Source organism: Martes martes, assembly GCF_963455335.1.
Source record: "Martes martes genome assembly, chromosome: 13".
In the NCBI taxonomy this organism is placed as follows: Eukaryota; Metazoa; Chordata; class Mammalia; order Carnivora; family Mustelidae; genus Martes; species Martes martes.
This window is the reverse complement of record NC_137901.1, coordinates 89,307,866-89,327,347: the sequence shown is the minus strand read 5'-3', so window position 1 is coordinate 89,327,347 and position 19,482 is coordinate 89,307,866.

Here is a 19,482-nt window from a genome sequence, read left to right as displayed (position 1 = left end):
TCTCCTTCAGGGCCACAAAAGGCTCTTGGGATATTTTGATAACTGACCTTTCCTGGTGATTGGCATTTCCGGTTCAAATGTTCCATTGTTCCCTAGTTACCAATCATTCTCCACCTTTCCATGCACTTGAGGAAACATCACAGGGAGATGTAACAGTATTAAATGTTACCTACGCACATGATAATAACCTTTTCTAGAATGGGAACCTCTTAAGTATAAAAACCACTAGCTATTCCTAAAATTTGATTCCTCGATCTGTTTATATTCATGGTTAAGGTGAGGAGAGGTGGCATTTGGGGATGGTTTCGACTGATTGCCAGCTTTGACAGACAAGTGATTAATAGCCAAGTTCTGGATACCAATGGCATGGGTGTGATTTGGGGCTCCAATATGCGGGCTTACTCTGTGACCTTTGCCAACTAGCCATAGGGCTGGCCCACATTCAAGGTGACGCATCAAGGACCCCACTTCTCCATGGGGGGAGTGGTAGAGAATTTGTGACTGTCCTCACTCTAACACTGGGTGTGACAGATAAACGCCACCCCCACCCCCGCCCCGCTCCTTCCCCTGGGTACCTTTTTTTAAGTGATTTGACTGGTAGTCCATGGCAGGCTTACCCATGAGCATCCCAGGAGTGAACATCTCATATCCTTCTCAAAATATTTATTCCTTGCAAGTGAATTCTCCCTGCCTGACCGGCAAAGAGAGCTGGAAATGACAATTTTCTAATCCCTAGTGTGGCAAGGTCGAGAGACACTAGTTACTATCTAAATAGATTCACACACACATAACACCCTCTGTGTCCCAGGATAGCATGTCAGGGGAACAGGATCTAAAAAACTGGATGAAGTAATCAAGTCCCAGTTGCCAGCCTTCCGCGCACCCCATCTTCCCCATGGGCTAAGGTCAGTGTTGACTTTCAGTCAGGTTAAAGTGATGAGAAAACCCCACTTAGATTAAACTATTCGCTGGGAAATGTGTGAGAGCTGTACGGAATAGTTCAGGAATATATACACAGCTGTAACCATCAGATCCAGGACATGTGTGTGTGTTTCTCCTGGGGGGACCGGGGCCAGTCTGAGTCTCCACTGCCTCACTCAGAATTGCTGGGTTTTATAGTTGTTGTTGTTGTTGTTGTTGTTTTTAATGTTCTCTCTTCACTGCACTGGAAGCTGATGCCTTTTGACCAAGCAAGGAGATGAGTTAGCTTTCTGAGTTGGGTATCGTGAAATTGCCTTTGGATGACCATCGGCGGGGTGGGCAGAGCCATGGATAGAGACTCTCTTGTTGTGTGTGGCACGTGCAATTCGGGGATCACATCTCCGAGTATAAGCATCCATTAGACATCCCATTCTTGCTGAGTTGTGGGAGACCTGGGGGAGAGTGTGTCTGTATTGCTGCAGGGACTTTCTGGCCTGAGAATCTGAAGGCATATTCCAATTCACGTCGTGTCCTAGGAGAGGGGAACCCAACAGCAGACATAATGTTCACCATGAGTTTTGAGGGGGTTGAGTTCAGCGCTGATGCCAAGCTCAGGGCCTGAGACATCACGATTGCTTGGTCACCTGGTCTCCGTGACCGGTGAAGGCAGACAACCCAAGATCCTCAGTGCCACGCATCGTCCTGGCCATAGAGACCAGCCCAAGGGCAGGCAAGCAAACTAAACTACCTAAACAGGGTCCATCGGCTAGATCAGACTCTTCCTTATGCCGGGGGACGGACATGTGTAACAACGAGGTTCAAGGAGGTTTCGAATGAATCAGGAACAAGGAGGAAGGAGATGTGATCTGTACAGAGCTAGGGACATTTAGTTCAACTGGAGAGAATTCCAGAGCAACAGAACCAGACCTCTGATCAAACACCCCCTAGGCAACCTCCACTTTTCCTCATCCGGAAAGTGGGTATAATAATTATGTCAGTCAAAATTGGCTGATTAACGTAGGAAATAACCACAAAATCTCAATGGATTTACACCAGAAAGATTTACTTCTTGCTGGCAGTCCAATGTGAGTCGGTGAGGGACTCTTCTCTACAATCGTTCAGGGCTCCGGGATCCTCCCATGTCGAGGTCCCCTCCATCTCCTGCAGGCTACTCCGAGTCCCCCACTCGATCACCTGTGGCCAGTCAATAAATCGGGGAACAAGGGACTTCATGAGCTGACCAGGATGTTTTATAAATCCAAAATGAAAATGACATCACCTCCGTCCATGTTGCAGTGGCAAGAGATCAGTCTTGTGGCTTCTGAGAAATATTCTGTAGGCAGGCTCCAAGAGGAGAAGTGAAATAGCATGTTGACCGTGAAGCCAGTCTGTGCCACGAATAATATCAGCTGCCCCACTGGGTGGTTGAGAAGAATCTAGGGGAGAGTGGAGGTCAAGGTTTTGTAACCACAGCACTGTTGACATTTGGAGCAGAGGATTCTTTGTCGAGAGGAGAGCTGCTATTGTAGTATATTATTTATTTGACAGGGAGAGAGAGAAAGGGTGCGAGGACACAAGTAGGCAGAGAGGCAGGCAGAGCGGGAGGGAGAGGGAGAAGCAGAGAGCCCAATGTGGAGCTCAATCCCGGCACCCTGGAATCACGACCTGAGCTGAAGGCAGATGCTTAACGGAATGAGCCACCCACGAGCCCCTACTGTAGCATATTTAACAGGATTTTGGGCTCCACCCACCAGATGCCAGTAACATCTCCCCGTTGTCTCCAGATGGAGCCAAAAATCTCCTTGGGGATGAAATCAGCCTCGGTTGAGAAGCGCTGATGGAGTGAGGGGCTCACCACTGAGCCTGGCCTGATAAATGTGGCCTGATGAACGCTCTTCCAGCCCTTAGATGTAAGAAGTGGGTGTGGGAATCTGTGTGGGACTACTTGTAAGAAGAGAGGAGGCTCATCAGTATTCGTTACTGTTGTGTTGTCATGATGGCCACTGTTGTTTTACACTGTGTCACTGGTTCAGAAACCTTGTATACAAGCCACTTCCTGTAGGGTCAGGAAGCCGTAGGGAGCAAGAATGTCCCTCTCCCTCCCTCCCTCCTTCCCTTTCTCCCTTCTTTCTTTCTTTCTTTGATTCTAAGTAGTTTCATGTTATTATTCTCTGGAGAGATTATTCAACACAGATAAGGGATTATTTCATTTCAATGAAGGGATCTTCCTTTAGAGTAATGGCTGCCCAAGGCCAAGATCTTTTATTTCCCTAAAATCCTAAAATTATTCCTATAGAGCTAAGGTATAGATAGTAGATGATAGACAGATAGATGGCTAGAGAGGCAACTAGACATTTCTATTGTCCAGGGTAACTAACAGACCCAGTGATATATGGAGATAGTAAAGAGGGTTCATTTGAATGACTGTGCGATCTCACTTATATGTGGAATCAAAGATAGTGAAACTCACTGAAACACAGAGTACGGTGGTGGTTGCCGGGAGTGGGGCTGGAGGAAATGGGGAGATGCTGGCTGAGGGTACGGAGTTTCAGTTATGAATAAGATGGATAAGTTCTGGGGATCTAAAGGGCAGCATGGAGAATACAATTAGCAACACTGTGTCGTATCCTTGAAAGTGGTTAAGAGAGTAGATCTTAAGGGTTCTCATCACACATACACAAAGAAAAATATAAGTATGAGAGCTGATGGATATTTTAATTAGCTTGATTGTTGCGGTTACATCACAATGGGCACATACTTTAAAAGATGAAATTGTACCTTAAATACAAAAAATGTTTCTTTGTGGGGCTCCTGGGTGGCTCAGTGGATTAAAGCCTTTGCCTTCGGCTCAGGTCATGATCCCAGGGCCCTGGGATGGAGCCCTCTGCTCAGTGGGGAGCCTGCTTCCTCCTCCTCTCTCTCTCTCTGCCGGCCTCTCTGTCTACTTGTGATCTCTGTCTGTCAAATAAATAAATAATAATAAAAAACCTTAAAAATTTTTTTTTCTTTGTGCATCATACCTACATAAAGCCGGAAAAAGATAGAGGTTTCCTTCTTTTCAAGCAAAAGCATCCCATGTATGAGAAGACGCTGTTTCCTTCCTCACAGGAGAAGAACCTACTGCTAGAAATATGAAAACGAATTTAGAAGTATCCCCCATGTGGTACGGTATGTCTGTCCTCTGTAAGTCAAAGTCATGTGAAATGGGGTGAAATTTATGTCACTTAACCAGATTTGTTAGTGGTAATTTAATACACTAGTTATTGTAAAATTGTGTTTGTCACCAGTCATGACTATAATTGGATGTCGTATTTGATGGTGGCTTAAAAGTGAAGGTGCATGTCTCATGGATCCTGGGCTAGTGCAGTGGCTAGAACCAGATAAACCCAGGTAACTAAAATAAAACCAGAACCAGGATAATTTTGCCATAGGTCTGCCAAATTGGCTTTCCTCTGAAAACTGCACAGCTGTCCACATTCCTCCTGTCGACTCTTCACTTTTTTCTTGTAAAACCTTGAAAAAAGAAGACATCTTGACATTTATTTAGTTCCATAAATCACCCAGTTCAGAAGTCCTCTCGATGATGTGTCTACCTTCCGGGATATTTGACCAGGTTTTTTGGGGGCGGGGCAGGTTGGGGTGGGCGGGGGGGGGGGTGCGGGGGACAAGACCACCTTGCATCGGCCAGACTTTCTTTGGTGGGTAAGCTGCAGGTATGAGTCTGGCTAAGGGCAGGGCTCCACTTCCTCTTTTTAAAGTCCAAAGAGGCCAGAAATTGTCTTCCTGCTCTGTGTCAGGTACAGGAGGGAGACCTGGAGTTGACGCATCGAAAGCCCAGTCCTGACATTTCCGTCTGGACGTAGGGACACAAATGCATGGCAGGGCATGCGCGGCCAGTGAGGGCAGCACCCGTCGCTAGGTCACTGCCACAGGCCTCCTTGGTGACATCGTCTGTCTGGCCCGGAGCCACCGTGGGTACCTGCTGCTTTCCCAAGCCACGCGACCTGCGGCGTCTCTGTTCTTCTTGTGGAATCTGGCAGCCCCACAGGGATTTCAAAACATTCATTGTTGGTTTAAGTCACTGCTTCGTGGGCAGCCTAGGACTCTGGCTGGCACCTAACGGGGGTGACTCACCCTCTCGTGTCCGCCGGGCAGTCCACCCAGCTTGGGCAGCTCTCGCTAAGGAAGAAGTCCTTCTGCTCATACTTGTCCTATGCCTTTTGCAAACATTCACCTGCACCTTCCTTCATCGGCTCCGAGTCCTACAGCTATCTTGGAATGCATGAATTCTCTCACAGGTGTACAGGGGAGAGAACGTGTGTGAGAGAGAGCTGGCAAACCACAAGAACAGATAAAGAAGGGACAGAGAGGAAAGAGTGAACAGAGAGATGGTCCCGACAAGGCTCCCCATGACCCCGTGAGCCAATGCTGCAACTCAGCCCCGAGGGGAGGCAGCGATCCAGGGACCCCTCTGGTGTGGTCCCCTGACATCTCTCAGTCTGAGCATGTCCTTCTCCTTCATGTGACTGTCATTTACCCTCACCGCATGGCCCTGGGGTGTCAGCCAACCTGTGCAATCGGGGCTCAGCTGGGGACATAGCAGGCCCCTCCCACAGCCCACGGGAACCTGGGCCCACAGGTGGGCGCCAAGTTTCCCTTGTCGTGCATTTCTGGACTTTGGAGTATCTTTAAAGGTGCCCAAGGATAATTCTGACTTTTTTTTTTTTAAGATTTTATTTATTTGCCAGAGAGAGAGAGAGAGAGTACACACAAGCAGGCAGAGAGGCAGGCAGAGGCAGCGAGAGAAGCAGGCTCCCTGCTGAGCAAGGAGCCCAATGCGGGACTCGATCCCAGGACCCTGGGATCATGACCTGAGCCGAAGGCAGTGGCTTAACCAACTGAGCCACCCAGGCGCCCCGATAATTCTGACTTTTACTATCGATGCGGAAAGCGTATTTTTTTTCTCCAGAGAGACACAGGCTTATTCTTCTTTGGGATTTTGCTCAAATAACAGCATCTCAAAGGGGGTCTGTTAACTAGAACTTTGGAAAAATACTCCCTTCCTGGCCACCAGCTTTTCAAATGCCTCTTTCTTGGATGATCTTCTCAAAAGCATGTGCTGCTCTCTGCCCTACCATCTACTTTTACTTATGAATTTATGTATGTTCTTCCCTCTGCAAGAATCCAAGTTCCCAGAGACCAGGCGTCTTGTCTGCTCTGTTTTCTTTATAACCCCTGCCCCTTAGCAAAGGCTGTCACAGAGCAGGCGTTTGAGAAACATTTACTACTGAGCACGTAAATACCCACCAGTACCCCCAACCCACACACAGCTTGGGAGATCTGTCCTCCCCTTCTATTCCTGCTTCCCAAGTGGGCCCCGGCTCAGAATTTATTTATTTCTTCCTGGGACTTCTGTCCCATTTTCCAGCTCGCTCTCGAAGCCCTTGGACGCCCACTAAAGAAACTCCAGCTCCCATGAAGAAGGAGGGAGAGGGCTGTTTTGAGACAGTACCCCCCGGGAAAACACTGCAAAAAAATGTTCCAAAGACAGAAGAGAGAGCAGGTTGATCTCGGGGTCAGGGCTGTCCCTTCGAGAACTAGAAGGAAGTCACTTAAATGTCCAGGCTGACTTCTGAGGGTTCGACTGATGAAAGTCTTGGTCCAAACCACAGCGCTAACACGTGCTGACTGTGTGGTCATGGACAAGTGAACCATTGCTCTGGGCTTGTCTTCTCAGCGGTTGAATGGGAATAAGCAAGGTATCCACTTGGGGGTGCCAGGATGAGATTATGCTCACTCCTCTATCCTTGGGTCTTTATTTAGAAACCGCTATGTTCCAAATACTGTTTCGGGCATGGGAGTTACAGCTGTAAATAAAACAGAATCCTCGATCTCAAGGAACACAGTTCAGTAAAGGACAAGGGTGTTTCAGGTAGAAGGATCTGGAGATGACTTCGCACTGAAGGCTGACAGTGTTGAAGCCCCACAGTACAAAACTGACTTTGAAAGAAATTACCAAATAATTTTCACCAGCAACCAAAGAGAGTTCTAGCTGATTCACATTTTCACTAACATTTGTTGTTGTCAGACTTCTAAATTTTAGCTCTTCTGGAAGATTTATAGATAAGTGTGGTTTTAAGATGAATCCCCTTGATGACTAATGATATTAAATACTTTTTCTTGCACTTCTGTGCTGTTTATGTAACTTGCCTGTTCACTTTTAAATTAAGTTTTCATTTATTATTGAGTTGTAGGAGCACTTAATATAATCTATATAAAACCTGGCAGAGGGATTGCCAAGATTTTCTCCCAAACTGAGCCTTACCTATTCATTGCCATGATTATATCTCTACTCAACAGAAGTTTTAAATTTTTTAGAAGTTAATTATTTTATTTTATAGTTAGCAGTTGGGAGTCCTGATTAAGAAACCCAAGGTTAGCAATGATTTTCTCTTCCGTTTGCTTTTAGGAGCTCTGTTCTTGCAATTTTAACACTCAGATCAATGAATCTCTCTCAAAATGAAGCAGAGAGTCATTTCAATTCCAACATTAACAAACAAACAAAAAAAAAACCACAGAGCCGCAAGTTACCCCCTCCCTCTACTTTCACATTTGTGTGCAAAAAAAGAAAAAAGACAAAAAGACAAAGGAACATATCATGTAAAAAGTGATTTAAACCATTTAATGAAGCAAAAAAATCAGAACCACACGGGTGACAAATTAAGGCTCAAAAACATGTCACTCTTTGCAAAGGGCTTTTTTTTTTTTTTAAGATTTTATTTATTTATTTCACAGACAGAGATCACAAACAGGCAGTGAGGCAGGCAAAGAGAGATAGGAGAAAGCAGGCTCCCCGCTGAGCAGAGAGCACGATGCGGGGCTCGATCCCAGGACCCTGGGATCATGACCTGAGCCGAAGGCAGAGGCTTTAACCTACTGAGCCACCCAGGCACCCCTGCAAAGGGCTTTATTCCTACTGGCAATGCAAATATATAAAAAGGTTTTCTTTTCTGTCCACCTCCATAGAACCTAAAGGGACAGCTCACATTTTGAAATAAAATGAGTGTATGAATCTATATTTCTACATATCTATAACGATATGTAAAATGATATAGGATATGCGTGATATATATGTATGTAATGATACATAATACACGTGCATATTTCATCTGAAAATTTGACCTAATGTAGGAATGACATTTTGAAGGCATCTTAAAGAACATGAAGAAAGTCCAGGATTGTGAATTGAGAAGGTTGTTTCTTTCTTGGACTGGAAGGATAATTTCCCCAGTGGACAGTAAAAGCCTTGAATCATTGCCTCCTTTTTGGAAAGTAGTTGTGACCTAACCGTCTTGAGTCCGAGTACTGCATAAAACTGCTGAAGCCCACATGTTATTCTGCAAACTTTCTCCCCTCTTGAAGAAAAAAACAAAACAAAACAAAACAAAACTAAGAAGCAAAGAGTAAATATACCAGCAAAACTCAAATAAATTTTATAAATTCACAAGGAGAGCATTAATGGGTACTGCCAATTTGAATACAAAAAAATATAAAATGTAGTGCCCGTGCTTTGCAAAAAGGACCCTCAACATAAAAGATGTTCATTCTTTCCTGAATGTCCTTTTCAAAAATTGCATTTTTCCCCTCTCATTTTGAAACTGCGTTTATGATACTGCATTCACACATGGTGAGATCTGGGGAGACTGTGCTGGGGTCAGGCCTCCCTCCTCCCAAGAGAAGAAGAACAAGGTAAAGTAGTTAGCGGGACATTGACCTGAAGTGCTCAGCACTGTCCTTTCTAGGTCCATCCGTGTTGCTGCAAAATTCCATTCTCCTTTCTGGCTGAGTAATGTTCCTTTGTATCTATACCACTTCTTCTTTATCCATCCAACTATGGTGGGACACTTGCATTGTATGAACACTGAGAAACGTAGAGAATTGTTGAATCCTGATATTGTACCCCTGCAACTAAGTTAACATTGTCTGCTAAATATACCTGGATTTAAAAAAAAATAAATAAACTGCGTACCTATAAAAAATAAAATAAAGTGCTGTGAAGTGGGGTGAGTGGGGAGAGGAAATGGATTTACAAACTTGGGAGAGCCCATTAGTTCATTTCCCTGCCAGCTTTTTAGAAGCAGGAAGCATGCCGCTTCAAAGATGCATGTCACAGAGAATTCTTAAGTGGCAAGATTGTCATTATGGCACGTCTGGGAGGGGACGTGGTTGGCGAAAGAGCCGGCTTGGTAAGCAATGGTAACTACGACATAGAAAGCTATCCCAGCTCTGGATTGCCGAAAAGATTTCCCCTTCGTCCTGAAGGCGAAGGTTGGCGCTGGGCAATGGGGTGGAGAGGATGCTGAGAGGTTCGCGACGCACATGCGTGGTCACAAGACAGTCCGGGAAGGATTTGGAGGAGAACGCAGCACAGTCTCCCAGCTGGAACAGCGCAGGGGTCTTCAGGGATCCGGGAGCAGACCCCAGTTGTCTTCCGTTGTCCTTAGGTGCCCAGAGTTCTGCACGTCCGAGCCACAAGCAGCATGCCCCTCTCAGCCCCACAGGAGGTCCTGCCACCCCTCCTCCCAGGGTAGATGTCATCAAACCGCTAATTCAAAATGGGAGCAAAGGGGGAGCCCCACCTGATATGCTAGCAACTCTGAGTCTTCAGCAGTTTGGTCCTTGGATGAGAAAATGAGAAACATTTCCCTTCTTCCTCTCATCACTGCATTGGGACGTCCGGACAATTTCTTACCCAGGCGGGCAAGAAACTTGTAATTCTTGGAGGTGCAGTTTCTTTCTGCCTTTTCAGGATTTCCTTCTTTTAAATATTGCACTTAATACTTAAAGTTCTGTGGCCAGGGTATTCAACCCTCTGGAAGAAAAGACATGCATGTATATAAGACTAAAGCTCAAATCACACAGGTATCTTACCTGCCTGGTTTGAAGCAGCTTCATCACCAAAAGCCCAGCTTAGGGACCTCTGGAAGTCTGGCTGCAGGGGAGACCCCTCCTTCTTCCCAGACCTCGGGGAATATTCAGGGGACTGGAACCCCCACGTGTTGCACCAACATCTGGAGGGATGTATAACGTTGCACGTGGGAACCAGCACCCAGGGCGGAAGGATCTGCTCTTGCGGGTCTGGAGTCCTGGGCGCAGCCCTGCCCCCCAACAGGGCGTCCCAAGCTTGCGCGCAGGGGGTGCTGGGGCAAGCGGAGCCCCCCCGCCCCCGGGGTGCTGCCCTGGCGAAAGTCTGAAACTGAGACGGGAAAGTACATCTGGGTGGAGTTCAATGGAAGAGTGATTAAAAATGCTTACTTTCACATTAAAAATGAGGAATTTCCTGGGGCTGGGGAAAAAAAAAAAACCACCTCTACTGGAAAAGGAAATCACTCTTCCCTTGGCCACCCTGACACCAGGGTGACACAGGGTCTCAGCCTTCCCAGGCAGGACTCCCAAACTCAGAGTCTTCTCTGACGTCGTCACACCGGGCTCCTCTCTTCCATCGGTTGAAAAAGTGCGGGGTGGGATGTCAAAACAGTAAAGCCTCGAGCTTTGTCTGGTTTACTATAAAAATGAAATTCTTCCAAGATGTACACCTGACACAGTTCCAGCCTGTTGTATGCGCTGTGTACAGAGTTCCGTAAGCCATAGGTCTCCCTAACTTGGCCGCCACCCATTTACTCTTCTGCTCCTTTGTGTTTCATCCGGCAAGCGAATTTTTTCCCCAAGGAACTGGTTGCTCCGTTTAAAAACCATTTACCCTGTGTCAACAAAGAGGTTGGGGGTGGAGTGCGGGGGGGATGTGAGGCTGTTATCAAAGGGGCAAATATGGAGAAAACACTGCTTCACTGACTGGCTGCTGTGGGGGGGGGGGGGTTGCACACGCACACTCTGTGCAATTCTCCAAACATCTACAGCTTATCCTGCAATTCCAAAGTTCTGCACATAAAAATGGGAAACTACCTTTTAAAGCTGTCAAATATGAGTTCTGATGAAAATCTGCAGCGGCTGGGTTTTCAAATAACCCGGGCTGAGATTTGTCAAAAAATGGGCAAAATCTAAAGATACAACAGCAAGACCCCAAATCCATCTTTTGGGTCTCCTGGCTGGCTCAGCTGGTCGAGCCTGCGCTGCCTGACCTTGAGGTCGTGAGTTCAAGCCTCCTGTTGGGTGTAGAGCTTACTTTAAAAAAAAAAAATCCGTCTTTCTACCTGTGTAGATTTTCTCTATTTTCTTAGCATTCTGTCTTGATTTGAAACATCCATAGTCTCGGAATGACCTGCCTTGTGTGCACATTAAAAGTGTTAATGACACCATTTGCCTTTTCCTCGGTAAGCACTGTCTTTTCCAGGATGGGCTACAGGGTACCGTTCTTTCTTGCAGAGAACTCGAAGGGTGCCTCTGTTTCCCTTTTGTTGCCTCTCCAGGGCAGTGGATCCTCCAATCAAACTCATTTGTTTCATCTGGTTAATGCATAATGTGCCTGCTTTCTGGTCTTTAACACAGTGTATATGGACCATGGGTTCTCTACTCTCATCGTCCTATATGTTCTTTGTTTGGGGGACTTATGGGAGCATCTCAGTCTCCTACTTTGTGACCTAAGAAATTCACAAGCCTGGTGTCCTCTGAAGAGTTACACTAGGCTCTGAGGCAGCTAAGCCCTGCTATCCGGCAGAAAACAAGGGGACTTTGTGTACACAACCGGAGACAGTAATTGAAAAATCCTCAGGCTCGTAAATGTCTAAATATGTCACTGAACCATCACTGAAAAAATCCAAGGAGAAAAACCAAAGCACCTACAGTCAATGTCCTTCACATTGGCCGTGATAGATGCATCAAAGTTAATTGCTATAAAAGTCATCACATATACAGAAATAGAAAAATAAGCTCCCGTTCTCTCTCGGTATACATAGTCCTGAGCATGCATTGGGCGGTCAGGAGTAATGACATCTCCCATTGATATGAAGAACACATAATACATTTGAATGAGGGCATTAGGGTACATATTAATTTATTCTATGTCGTACAACTGAATTTTGCTTTGACCTTTCTTAAACAATTTTGAAAGATTAAACAAGGCATCCCAGTCATTTTCAAGTACAACTTAGCAGACCACCAGTCAAGACAGAATCATTTAAGCCACAATGAATGAGAAAGCCAGTGCGGATAGGGAGACGCAGTGCCCGCTTGGGGCACGCGGGCAAAGACTCGTTCCAACCCCATCAGGCTCAAAGGTCACCATGCTCCTTTTTAAAATGACTTACTAAATGATTTTAAAATGATTTACTAAAGTATAAAGACATGGGAGAGTTTTAGGGCTGGCAATAATTATAGTAACTAGACAGCAATTTGGTAACTACTTAAAGTAGCTGAAATGGAATTTTGAAGTGTGAAAAAGTACCTGCTTTGGGAAAAGTGGAGAAATATAATTCTGCTGTCATGGTCTACACAGTAGACTGTCCGTGGAACAGAAAACCCTGCTGCAAAGTAAATTTTGCACATAGACCTGTGACAGGCGTAGAAAAAGAGCAGGAGAGGAATCGTTACCCGTGTCATGGAACGCATCTCTCTGAGATGGGGAGAAGTGCACGAGGGAGGAGGAAGCATCGAGAATCGCCAGGCTGAGCAGTAAGAGCTCTTTGCTGATCATCATGGGGTATGGAAGTTGAGAAGGACAAGTTATCCCACTGACCAGGGTCTCCAGGATCTCTGGGAATCACGGCTCTTCAGGAGGAACGTGAAAGCGATCCCAGAAAAGCACGCCCTTGGCTTTGGAGGGGTTGCAGGGAAGAGATAGCCATTCACTTCCCATCACAACTTTTCCACAACCACTTATAACTTTGTAACTGATGTTTATGGCAACAATATCTCCCTAATTACTGCCAAAAGAAGACACTGGCTGATAGGGTGTGTTGAAGTGCTTCACGATTGTTTGATTTTACCTGCTAATTAAAGCATTTCTGAAAAGAACAACCCTACTACATTTTTTGGTCTGCGATTCGAACTCTAATATCTGTGCATTCTTTATAAAAGGCTTGGGTTAATTTTGTGACAGTCATTTGCAATTTCAAAAATACACCTCTTGGTGATGGATGTTCCAAGTGCATGAATCAGAACATTAAAAATGAATACGCAGTGTCAGAGAAAGTTACAAGTGTAATAAATCTGTTTAAAGGACGGTGATTAGCCATCCCCTCCTGCTTCATTTCTGTCCTGTTCGGCTTAGATATTTATGGGATGATAATGGGCAGACCGTGATGACATTCCTGAGCACCACGGTGGGACAGGGAATCTTAACGACCCGAAGACATCAGTCCTTTCAATTAAACATCTGTTACAATTGAGTTCGGAAGAAGAATGTAACATCTTGAAACCAGCTTTGGCTAAAATGGATGTTAGCAAACAAACTGTAAACTAATGTTTTACAGTAACATTTTAGAGTTTTATTAGGACTACTGCTCTTCATCCTCCAAAATACTGTCAATATTAGCCACAAAACATTTCTAGTAGCAATACGAGGAAACATAGAACACAAGGCTCTGTTAAAAAAATTTTAGTTTGTGCAAAAAAATGGAATCTTAAATTTTCAGAATGCTTTTACCCACCATGCCAGTTTTCAGTTCCGTGGTTCAGGTCAAGGTCAGACAGTGAATGGTCAGAGGTTCCCTATCCTCTGTTAGAAATGTACAGAAAATAGAGAGGCCACTTGGAAGGGAAATATTGCTTCCATTTGTGTTTTTTTTAATATATTTTTTTATTTATTTAACACAGAGAGATCACAAGTAGGCAGAGAGGCAGGCAGAGAGAGAGAGGGGGAAGCAGGCTCCCCGCTGAGCAGAGAGCCAGATGCGGGGCTCGATCCCAGAACCCTGAGACCATGACCTGAGCCAAAGGCAGAGGCTTAACCCACTGAGCCACCCAGGTGCCCCTCCATTTGTGTTTTAAGTCAGTTTTTCCTACAAAACGAGGTCACAGCCACAATGTGCAGCTGGCTGGTGTCACTCCTCTCATGTCACGGATCACGGAAGTCTCACAGAGGCTGGGAGAGGGCATCTGACATGTGGTCTTGGATCATCTCCGATTCCCACATCTTGGGGGTCCAAACCTGACCTTGGCCAGCGTTGCCTACAGCCATATTATGAGTTGTGCGACTGAAATCATCCTCTTTCTATGAAAGCCACCAGATCCTGTCACATTTGCCAGCCTGATGAAATGTGTCCACATGTCACAGTCCATGTTTTATGTGCAAAAAATGATTTATGACATGACAGTGACAATTCAGAAGCTGTGTCTCTTTCTCAAACAGAGGGTTTCTCTAACTGCAGAGGCTCAAAACCCCAGTACATGGTGTGGGTACTTCCCCCTTCTGCTGCAGACACCAGGCTCTATCTCTAATTGCGCCATGAGCCTATTTATATTATCACTATAAAACACACCCTTTGCAAGATGGGAGATGGACCCGTCTTCCATTGCTACTGTAACAAACTTGCAAAAACCCAGTGGCTTAAATGAACACAAGTCTATCTTCATAGAGTTCTGGAAGTTGGAAATCCGACGTGGGTCTCCGTGGACTAAAATCAAGGTGTCCTCTGGGCTCTGTCCACTTATGGTGGTTCTAGGAGGCAATCTCTTTCTTTCCTTGTTCGCTTCTGGAAGCGTCCACGTTCCTTGGTTTATGCCCCTCCCCCCATGTGCCAAGCCAGCCAGAGTTAATGTCCCTCTAGGAGCATCCAACACTGCATCTCTCCCTCCGCCTGGCTCTCACGTTTAAGGGCCCCTATGACGGTACTGGCCTCACCTGGATAGCCTAGGATAATCTCCTTGTTTTATCTTTTTTAAAGATTCTACTTATTTACTTGTCAGAAAGAGAGAGCACAAGCAGGGCGAATGGCAGGCAGAGGGAGAGGGTGAAAGAGGCTCCCCACTGAGCAGGAAGCCCAATGTGGGGCTCGATCCCAGGACCCTGAGATCATGATCAGAGCCAAATGCTGACTCTTAATTACTAACCCAACCAGGCGCCCTTAATTTAACATCAGCTGATTAGCAACCTGAGCTCCCCCTTGCCATGTAAAGTAACATTGTACAGGTTCTGGGAGCTGGGACACCAGCATCTCGGGGCCGCAGTCCCTGCTTCTGTCGCTGGTAACAGGCCCTGCAGATGAGAGGAGCAGACACGGGTGGGACCAGTCCCATGTCCAGCCCCTCACCACAGTGTTCTAGAGTCAGTCACTATTTCTAGAGCCAACACACACACACACACACACACATCAGTAACCATTCATTTTTTTAAAGGGTTTGAGAACGTTCTCTTTGTTCCCCTTTAACGTAATTTCCCCTTATAACAGATGTCTCTTTAACAGACGCTCTGAAATCATAGTTATGGAAACACTATTGTAAAAGTGAATTGCTATTGCTGAAAACGTTTTAGGACCAAGTCCCTAGTGCATTTCCAAGCACCGAGCCAAGTCTGCTGTAGGAGCGGCTGTGTTGCTCTGTGGTTCCATATGTAGCTGGGGGCAGGGGGTGTAGTGTGACTGGCTTTCTTGTCCCTTGCATAGTGGCAGATGGCTTTTTGCTTGGTCCTGGAGAAGAACACAAGGTGGGAGTGGGTTCTGTGCCTGTCACCAGGCGGCCTCTGTCCACCAGCGGTTCCCATGCAGCCTGGAGCATTGGTCCGTTGCTGCAGGGACACCGGAACCACCCATGGGGGTTCCCACACACCTGGGGGACTGCGTAGGCACTGCATGGGGGACCTGTCAGGAAGAGACAGTCAGCAGGTGTCAACTCACCTGGGTGTCAGTATACGTCCCTGCTTGCATGTGAGTGGGTACGGGCGTCTTCTGTCCTCTGCGACTCCTTGTATAAGCATCTGCCTTAGTTCATCTTTCCAAACTCTACCGTCCAATCATATCATGTGCACGTCTAACAAAAATGACCGCTCAGACACATGGGATTGGAAACAAAAAAGAGAGATCTCCGATTTACTTCACTCCTCCCAAACTCCTTTAAAAGTAGGCAGCGATCTATATTGTCCCTGGGCAATCTGGCCACAGTTGAAAGGCCAAGGAAAATCAGAAAAATTTCTCTGGGGCATTTTGAGCTTCTAGGACTAGCAGTCCAGGTCCCAGGGAATGAAAATTGCTTCCCATCGGGCTTCCACTGTAATAGTAATAAACAGCAAATCTGTCCCGTCTTGCACGAGCATATCTCCCCATGCCCGTGGGACACACCACACCTTCCCCAGCTAGGCCCTTTCTTCTTAGAGGGCAAACACTCCTACTTCCCATGGCTGCCTGCTCTGTGATTTTCCTCTACAGCCCTTAGCCACCCAGAGCAGCCCAGTGGGGAGGACCATCTGCGATCCACAGTCTGTAGATTCGGAGGGTAATCTTACCTGGGATCGCCCTCACTGACAGACCCCAGCACAGCAGTTAGCCAAACATCCAGGCCCCTTGGGATGATGCACTAAGGGACCCCTTCCAGCAGTCAGCCAAGACAAAGACCCCCATGGGACTGGCTGCCTCTCTCAGGGTATCAGCGTGAGGACCCCACCTCGGGAGGCTGCATGCCAAACTTTCTACAGGAGGGACAAAGAGGCTGGTGAATGCCCAAGGGGAGTCTGCTTTGTGACTCGCCCAAGTAGAGGCCAGTCCCAGGTGTCATGACCCTTGCCTCCCTTCTAGAAGTGGTGAGGATTATAGGAGTGGTCCGTCACCTGCAGGAACAAGAAATCATCCTGGTTTGGAAGCAGCCGTATTCCTCTGCAGATGAGCCCGTCTTGATCTGGTTCGAATCTTTCCAAATCTTGGTTTGCTTCCAAAGCCTTCCTCCTGCGGGCTTGCTTCATTCAAGGCTCACAGGATACACAGACTGGGGCAGCTATTAAGCTAATTCATCTTTTTTTTTTTTTTTTCTCATGAAAAAGCTGTCTTAACAAGCAAGAAACACATGATGCTCAACCAGGGACTCCTAAGGGGAAAAAAAGCATGAAGTGTTTATCATGAAACACCATGCTACCTACACCGAAACTGTCTATGCATCAAAAGGCAGTCTCCTTTCCAAGGGTCCCGCCCTGATTTTAGACCACGAGATGACATTCTCCCTCTCCCCAAATCTTTTACCGTGGAGGAGAACACTTGACGGCTCTTCCGTTTACCTCAAAGTTCTGAAGACTGAGACCAATTTAGATTCACCCTCTGTGTCGGAGCCGTGGAAACCCAAGGTGACAGAACTCGGTGTTGTTCATGTTTTTCTAGAGATGAATTTCCAAGGTGAACCAACAGGCTGCACCCTAAGAGCTCCATTAGCAGGAGGGAAGGTGCAGGTCTGTGCTCTCCGAGCTAACCTCTCAGGTCTCTGTTACAAAAGGGAAAAAAACAGTGTTTGAAAAAACCAGCAGGAGTACAAAACACTGTGGGTTAGACAGACCCTTGCTGAGGACGGCGCAGAACCCCGGACCAGATCCCAGCTGAATCTAGAGACACAACCCAGGCTAATTGGAGCAGGAAAGAGAAGAGTTGTTTTTCTGGCAGGATCCAACTGTGCCGACATTCAAAATAATGTCAGGTGACACGGGCATAAACATTTCCTTTTCGTAGTCATTTATCTTAACGTATATAAAGAAAACAAAGGCGCATGGCTCTCATGATGTCAAGGGTCTTATCAACTAGGAATTAGACTATGGCCGGCTATTAAATTAAAATTCCTTTACTTAAAGACGACTATCAAGAATGTAAGAAGGCGGGGCACCTGGTTGGCTCGGTGGGTTAAAGCCTCTGCCTTTGGCTCAGGTCATGATCTCAGGGTCCTGGGATCTAGTCCCGCCCGCATCGGGCTCTCTGCTCAGCGGGGAGCCTGCTTCTCCCTCTCTCTCTGCCTGCCTCTCTGCCTACTTGTGATCTCTGTCTGTGAAATAAATAAATAAAATCTTAAAAAAAAAAAAAAGAAAGAGCATTAGAAGGCAAAGGGGTACATGAAAGTGGTGGGCATCATGCATGGGGTGTTTAAACACAGTTTAGAAAGGATTCTCATGTAGGTGATGAGCATAGACAGTTACTTCCACTGGAGGTGAAGGGCAAGGGGTCCCCCATTCCAGGCACTGGGAGGCAGCCCCCCTCCTTTGCCGGAGTCTCCTCCTGACGCAAGACCGTCTGCCAACTGCTCTTCCCACCCCAGCATGGTCATCCTGGTGGGCAGCCCCTCAGGGGACGGGCTGTGCCGGGAGAACAGACTGGAGAAGTGTTTAATTGACACACGGACAAAGGAAGCCATCAGGACGAGTATAGACAATGTCGTGGATTATAGAGTTTGATACTGAGGTCAGAAGGATAGGCTCCTCCTGCCACAACGTTCAGAGGAACCAAAGCAGCCTTTCTGGTGAGAACAGCCGTGTTCAAGTCTTCTGTGTCCGAAAAAGAATAGAACCAGGTGCATGAGAGCAGACCTGAAAATCTTAAGAAGGATTATTGATGCAGCTGCTTTACTGACATTTACTGATACCTTGATACTTTGTTTTTATTTGTTTTCTACCTTGATACTTTAAAAATACTATGTATGAATGGACTTGCTAAAGCACAGCAAATAGACACGTCTGAGCCATCAGAGTACATTCCATCCGACACTGGGATCGTCAGGCAAGTGGGCGAGACTCGATCTCCGCACCCGCCCCCTCCACCCCCGCCCAGGGCATGGTCCTTCATCAGTTTCTGATCTGCTTCATTTTCCCTCCCCACACCTCCAGCCCATATGGTCCTGCGAGTCCCATCTCTGCAGAAGAATTCCCCACAGCAGGGTCCCACACCTCTTCCCCACTCAGAGACATTCCCCAAATCGTCAAATCAGGGCATTTAAACATTTTAACAGTGTCCGTTCATCCTTTCTTTTCCAGATTACTCCCAAAACTATTCTCTCTCACGGCACGCAGATTTTCTCTGCATAGCATTTCTACCACTTGTAATTATAAACTTAGTTTTGTTTTTTATAAATTCAGTACTTAGTAGCAGCAGTTGCTTGTGCCTGTGAAGACTTTATCCCTTAGCTTTTCATGGCAACATGGTGGCTTTTCCTTAGAGGCTACCTTCTCCCACTGCCCATGTGTGCAACCCCTGTATGACCCAACCCAAGGTATCCAGCCAGGTTCCGACTGTGCATGTGGCCTGAAGAATCAGGGTGTTCTATTCTCCTGACCACATGATGGGTTAGTGAGATTAAATCCCAGCACTTTAGCTGGAACTGTTTTGGAGAAAAATAAATAAGCAATTTCTTTCCACTAGGCTTTCTAAACTATAGAGATAACAGGTTGGGCAACACTGGGAGCCTTTCAAGGTAAATGTCTGTCTGAATTCAGAATGAAGGAAATCATATTCAGGAGGTGGACAGAGTCATAGTCTTGCAAACAGTGTCTAGGATGCTAGATCAAGCTGTATCTGAAGCTTGATCGGCCTGGAATGTCAACTGTGTGAGCTGGTTTGTTTAAGTCAGTTTGAACTGAATTTTCTGTCACTTGCAACCAAAAGTATCCAGACCAATAAGCTCTAAGCACAAGCATCATGCTGGATATTA